Below are 7340 nucleotides of genomic sequence, written 5' to 3' on the forward strand. Positions count from 1 at the left end.
AAAGGCGGAGAGGAGGTGGGGTGGCGGGACGGAGGTGGCTGGAGTGAAGGAGGAGGATGGAGGGAAAGGGTTGGAAATGAGAGCAGGGCAACGGGGTGGAGTGCGACAAAGAAAGGAAGGCAGTGATGGCAGTGAGAGAGGGCAGGAGGGAGGGGGAAAGCTGGGAGCCGATGAACCCCTTTCCCTGTGTTTGTACAGCGCCTGGCGCGACCCCAGAGAGTCTGCTCAGGGCATTTGCTGCAGGTTATCGATGCCGTTGTAAGGGGGTGCGGGTCCCTGGAGAAGAGTAATTCGTACAGCCCGAGTCCCTTGCCTGTGGTCCTTCCACCTGCAGACCCTCAAGCCAAGTACGCAGAGTTCCTCTGGGGAGAAAGGGATCCCCTTTCCACCCGAGGAGCCCCGTGGTGTCAGGCCACCACGAAATCCACCCACCCGCGCGGCTCTGCAGAGCTCTTCCATAGTTTTCAAGAGCTAAAAGTTGTATGAGAGCCTGCACTTGGTACCGGAATGGTGAAAAAGTGCTGGCCGGTGTGCATACGGCCAAGGTGTGCCTTCTGGAGGATGGAGAAGCGCTCGCCTGTGCTGTGGGAGATGCTGTAGGACTTGTGGAAGGATCGGTGTGTTTCTGTACTATCTGGAGAAGTTTTGCTCCCCACCGCCTGCCAGCACTGCGACTTTTTAAAAGCGGTTTGCACTACTCCAGTTACGGGAGAGTCGCCATCAGTTGTGCATCGCAGAGAACCCTCTCCCTCCCTGCGCCCCTCTGTAAAGCCAGGGAAATGTTTCCAACCGGCTTTTAAGAGGCCTTTTACTCCGAATCTCGAGGTTTCCACCACGAAAACTGCTGAAGGCAAGCGAGAAGCCCTTGAAAAAAGAGTTGACAATAGAAGTGCTGACAGGCTCTTAGATATTGTGATGCCAGAGATTCCGTGAGCTAAAATCAGGGCATCTTAAGACTTTGGACTGCGTTGATGTTTAACGCACTGGTTCTTGGGAGAGCGAGTTCCAGCTCTTTTTCATTAAAATTTGTTCCACTTTATAAACGCACGCAAATTTTAATGCAGGCGTCTGCTGGAGAGCTATATGTTTTCCACCAGGCGAAAAAAAAGAAAAAAAAAATATATACCTATATATCTGTCTTCCATCAACACGATTATTGGCCAAATGCCCGATTCGTTGCATTTGCCTTGCAATCTCCTGTATAAGCTGGTGGTTCTGGTGGAGCGAAATGTCCCACTAAGAGAGAGCAATAGGGCGAAAGAAGGGACAGGGAACAGTGGTACATCATGCGAAGAAGCGGCTGAAAAGATAAATTAAGAAATTGCCTGTGAGCTGGTAAAACTTGGAGCATGTGGGACTTGGATGCCAGGTCGGGTCGGTCTTTGCCCCTGCGCTCCTGTCTCGGCCTCCCTTCCCGCTGTCTCTGAGCAAGGCACGTCCCAGGTGCTGACATCTGTTCTTGCTGCAAACCATTTCCCTTTTAGTCCCGCAAAAATCCATCTTAAAAAGCAAATGCATTGAGTCAATGTGTGTTTTCCTAGAAGACATTTTCTTGGAAGAAAAGGGAAAACTTGAAGAAGGCAGAAAGTAAGAAGGAAATTGAAGAAGGAGACATAAGTTTTACTTCCTTTTTTTTTTTTTTCACCGAGGCTCCCTCCGCCCCCCCGAGCAGCCCAAGCCCAGCCCTGGGACACCCGGCCCGGTAACATCCCGCCGGGAAAGGTCTGTCCTCCTTTCCCAGCCCCATTTGGCCGCTTTACAAAAACGATTTTTTTTTTTTTCCCCCTGACAAACTCTGTGCCGTGAGGGAGCACACTACAGTGCCGGATCTCCCCAGCCTCTGAGGCAGGTTGGAAGAAATTCACCGGCAACAAGAGGATGGGGGGGGCCTCCGGAGTGCCCCCTGCAGCGAGTCCTACAAGCCAGATCTGTACCGGGCTCCTCATGCCCTCTGCTAAGGGTCCCCTTTATCTTCAGGAGGGGAGTAAAGACTTGGCTTTGCATGCCGACAGCTAGACCCGTACCCCGCAAACCCCAGACAACCGCCTGCAAAGCCCCCCGGACCCCCTCCAGGTCCCCAGCACCTCCCCCCCCCTTCGAGCCCCGACCCTCCCGCATTTGGCCCCGAGCTGCTGGGGGCGAGGGGAGGCAGCGGTGTCCGACGGGGCGGCGGGGCGAGAGACCTTGCCAAAAAGTCAGAGGCTTTTCCGAGCGACTGGTTCCCAGGGCGTGGGGAGGGCAGCCCCGGGGGGGAGGGCGGCCAGGGGAGGGGGCGGCTTTGGCCAAAATCTCCGCTTTCTGCGGGGATAGGCTGCCTGGGGCTGAGCCAGCAAAGGGGGTCTTCGCTGCCCAAGGTGGGGGGGGGGGGGGCCCAGTTCGGCTCTTCCCCCGCAGCCCCGCTCCGCAGCATCGCAATTCACTGTCCAGGCTCCGAAAGGCCGTCGGACAAGGTGCACGATCGCTCCGTTTAAAAGCAACAATTTTCCTTACAATAGGTAGAGATTTTCCGATACCGGTACTTTTTAATCCCGCGCTTCATTTGTGTTTTCTCTGGGAGAAATCCTGTCGTCTGGGACATGGAGGCCGGTACAGCACAGCGGCAGCGCAGGAAGAGCGAACCTTTTTCTTTGAATAATATATTCCTGTATTAGAAGCTAACGTCGTGCTGAGTGGAAACCTTTTACCTGGGAAAGCTTTTTACCAGAAATCGCCCGGCACACATATCCTTATTTCCATTTTAGCTCAGAGCACAAAAAGTCTCCCACGCTAAATCTAAACTGATGGAAATTAAACCTGATTAGATTCAACAGAAACACCAAAGGGTCCGGTTTTGCTTGGCTTACGGAATCGGGCTTGGTTTATCCCCCGAGGTACTCGAGGGTAAAACGGGCCCTCTCTGCATTTCAGGTCCCCTTGCAAACCAGAGCCCGGTAATTTCGGACACACTGGCACCGTGCAGCGGTCTCTAAGGCGTCCCCGCTGCCCACCCGGGACACAGTCCGGGTGAGTGGGTCCAAAAGGGAAGCCTTGTCTGAAAAATTCGCTAAAATAAGCAGGCGGCTTTGGCTACCTTAGCGCTGCGGGTCCCTAAAATCAACTCGATTTTGCGGTTCGGCCGTAGCTGGGTGTAAATTGCTGTTGTGGGCTCCCCCCTCCCCGCCCCCGGGCCCAGGCAGCGGCTGGGGGCAGCGGGGACGTGGGTCCCCTGCGCCGGGCACCGCGGGCGGGGAGGGAGGGAGGGGAGAGAAAACGGTTTCACGAGGTGGAAAGCAGCTCTCCCTGGAGTCCCACAGGACGGCAGCTACAAGTGTCACACATAAACAGGCTTTTCGGGGGAGCTAAGCCGACTCCTTCAACCCAGAGGTGCGGGGCAGAGGCGAAGCGGGCCATGATGTGACCCCGGGACAGAGCATCCCTTTTCGAAGCCTTTTGTTTCCCTCCGAGGTCAGTTCAAAATCCTCAACTAAATCGCCTTCCTGCAACCTCAGCGCTTGATACGAGAGGCGTGTGGTAAAATCCTAGAGGGGATTTCCGAATAAAGCTAGTCATTCTCGGCTGTTCAGTAGACTGGAATTGCTAAAGATAAAAGGGGAGAGAAGAGAAGAGAAGAGAAGAGAAGAGAAGAGAAGAGAAGAGAAGAGAAGAGAAGAGAAGAGGAAAAGAAAAGAAAAGAAAAGAAAAGAAAAGAAAAGAAAAGAGAAAGGAAAAGAAAAGAAAGGAAAAGAAAAGAAAAGAAAAGAAAAGAAAAGAAAAGAAAAGAAAAGAAAAGAAAAGAAAAGAAAAGGAAAAAAGAAAAGAAAAGAAAAGAAAAGAAAAGAAAAGAAAAGAAAAGAAAAGAAAAGAAAAGAAAAGAAAAGAAAAGAAAAGAAAAGAAAAGAAAGTTTTAAATTTTAGGTGCACTTCTAGATTTTCATGAATATCTTTTTTAATAGACATTCATGTATCTCACTACTTAGAAAATAAAACGCATGATCCATAAGAAGAGTTGAGAAACTCAAGATAGTTAAATGAAGCATTAAGAAATCCACCATAAACTTAGATTCATCGGGAATGGGAAAGGGAAACGTAAGAAAATTTCCTGGACCTAATTTGAGGCTGAGAGCACTAAATACTGCGAGTCCGCCCAAGTCTGGAGCGAGTCTCCTTCGGATCGATGGTGGGAGCGGGGCGCGCACCCCGCCCGCCTCACGCGTTGGCAGGGGCAGAGACAGGCTAGTCCAAGATAATGCAGTATAAAAGAAAAAAAAAAATCGATCCAAATATATTGTTCGCCAGTGGAGCCAGCGCGCACCTATGAGATTTATCAAGTATTGATTTGCATGAATATTTTAGACCCATGCCTACGAGAAAAGTTATAGGCCATCTGAAGCCGGTGAGCAATGTACCATTTGCAAAGTAGCCATTTAACAAGGTGCTCCTCAGCATATCGATCATTTTCATTTAAAGTGTGATTAATAATAACATCCTACGGCAGCTACACCAGGAATATATTTCAGAAGGTCAGTTCAGAGCCTATTTTGATTTTCCTTTGCTTTGCTTAAAATAAAAAATAAATCTTTTCACTAATTATTTTTATTAGCGTCCAATAAACACAAGTTATCTTTGTGAGTAGTCTGGCACGGTTTTCCTTTGCCTCGCCTCTGGAGTGCCATCTAGCTAAGCTGTTGTAGCAACATTCATTAAATAAATGTCAACAGACAAGGATTTATGCTGCATAATAATATTACAGCTGTAGTATAACTGGATTTATTTTAAAGCTATTCTGAGGTTGCTTTGATCTATAAAGCAGCAACGTATGTCTCTATATGTCGCCAACAGCCTTTGCGAAACTACTTTGAGCTTTACAGTCCGCCAACAGTTTTCTTACAGCAGAAGCAGCACAAAGCGTGACTCTTACCTCTCTGATTTGTTTAATAAAAAATATACATAGGGAAGAAAACTGCGAGGAATCTGCTGTCCTGATTTGAGGGGTGGGCTTCGGTCTTTTGTTTGGTTGGTTGGGTTTGGGGTTTTTTTTTCCTGATTCCAAATTGTCAGTGCACATACATCAGGGACTACGTCTTCTGCTAGCTCTTTCTTTGCAACCTGCAGAAATTTCTTGCCATCAGGTACAATGAAAAACGTCATTTAAAAAGCTAGGAGGTAAAGAAACCTGAGGTGTATATGTTCCTACTTTCAGCACATACTTTTAATAAGCCACTATAAAGCAGTTCCTGCATGTACAGAACAAGGCATAAGTAAGCACTTTTTCTTGATGAATTCACGTCTTGCACCTTTTAATATTTTACTATGATCATAATTTACAAATACAGTGTATGAAAAAAAATCTGTTTATTGATATAATCAGCACGTCTTTAAAAAACAAACAAACTAATGTCAAAACACATTTTAAAAATCCGATTGATCATTTAGCCCTGCCAGTTCCTTAACTTCAAGAAAAGAATATTTAGTAGAATCAGAAGTATAATAATCTCATGTTACTCCAAAGAAAAGGCATGTGGAGAGTGGCAGGCGTGTTAAGTTTCGCGTTGGATTACAATCTACTCTGATATGACTGTAGTGAGTCAGGATTTTGCTCCAGTGGGTAGCACTGGGAGAGCTGGGGAGCTGGGTATGACGGGGGAAACGGTCTGGCCGCTTTCTTCCAGGGCTAGCCAGGCTCCGAACGGCATCAAATCAAGTGGTTGCGCCCCGAGGAAGAAACATCGCCCCGAGTCACCTCCTCTGCGCAGGAAAAGGCTGAAGTCCGCCCCAGCCGCCCCCCCCGCGGCCGGCGGGTCCCGTCCGGGGCACCGGCCCCCCCAAGCCCGCCGCCTCCCCGTCCTTCTTCCACTGCTCGGGGACCAGGCTTTAGAAGTTTTCGCCACAAATTCGGGGGTTTGACAGATATGCAAAGAAAACAGCTGGCGAAGATCTCCCGGAGCGAGACGAGGGATTTCAGAGCAGTTAGGGGGAAAAAAAAAAAAACTAAAAAACCCCCAACAGCTTCCAGAAACGGGGCTCAAATCGAAACGAGCACCCCGGCAAGTTAGCACTTTTCTCAGGAACCCGGATTACATATATTTATTTCATTCTCGAGTGGGTTTGAGACTTTCAGCGTCCTGACTTCAACTGTGCAGGCTGATGCCCAGAGCCGTGTTTCAGGCCAAAGCGGAAAAAGAAAAAGAAAAAAAAAAAAGAAAGAAAGAAAAAAAAAACGGTGGAGAGGTTATAATCCGCCCCTGACCCTTCTTCTCAGGTTTCGCATCAAAGCTGAAGCTCCGCCGCATCTCGCCGATCGATTCATAACAAGAAACCGTGAGATTGCTCCAAATATAATATAAAACGTAGGAAATAGTAAGAATTAGATCGCTCTTCCTTCACTGGAGACAGGTCCGCATGCACATACGCCAATAGATCCAGGACCCGGCTTTCCCTGCGGGGACACCGAGTGCTCCGAGCTGGTCTGTTCAATTACGTCTGATTATGCCCTAAAATGTACGATCAAAGCTTGACCTTCCACCAAGGCTGAGTTTTATAAGGTCATTTCCCCCTTAATATTCGGAAAAAGCAATTCAAACCTTTAGAAACAATGATGGACCCGATATTCATTTTAGCAGCGGGTAGAGAGGGGGAAAGAAAACAGTTATTAAAGGAAAAAAAAAATAGCTTGGCATGCATAATACTTCATATAATATCACATTACAGGTTAGCTTGCATAACTAGCCATACAGCTCCCCAGTCTGTCCCCATCTGATTATTTTTCTTTCCTTCCTTTTTAATTGCCAGTGCAAACTCCTAATCGATTACACAAACCGATCCCGTAAGAGACAGACAAGCCGAGGTGCGTTTTCCTCAGCCTCCTCAGGAGACTGAAATAAGTGGCAAACCCACTGGTAACATACAGTATGTTGAATTATATATATATATATATGTATGTATTTAACCGCGTATTTTAGCCGATAGTTTGTCAGGGAAATAAAACGCAAACCAAGAAACCGAATCCTCACAGCTCGGACTTCAGCGGGGCGAATTCATTCCAACGATTTGCCTTCTTCGAGTTGTTTCAAATCAAAAAGCCTGCATCGAGAAGGACCAGGGGGCATCAGCACATGCTTGGGGATCGATCCTATGAAAACGAGAGTAATCACGGAGTGTGGGGGGGGCGGAAATCTGTACGAATTAAGTGGCTAAAACAAAGGGCCCTGGAGAAGCTGCTGGAGGCGAGGATCCGCAGGCTCCCCCGGCTCTGCACGGAAAGCAGCCGGGGCAGCGGGGAAAATGAACGGTTTCCCCGGCAGGAGCGCTGGCCTGGGGCAGCGGAGAAACACGGGGAAGGGCCCCCCTGGCCGCGGCGGGGG

The sequence above is a fragment of the Haliaeetus leucocephalus genome, unplaced genomic scaffold, assembly GCF_000737465.1.
Source record: "Haliaeetus leucocephalus isolate CR32 unplaced genomic scaffold, Haliaeetus_leucocephalus-4.0 Scaffold906, whole genome shotgun sequence".
Lineage (NCBI taxonomy): Eukaryota > Metazoa > Chordata > Aves > Accipitriformes > Accipitridae > Haliaeetus > Haliaeetus leucocephalus.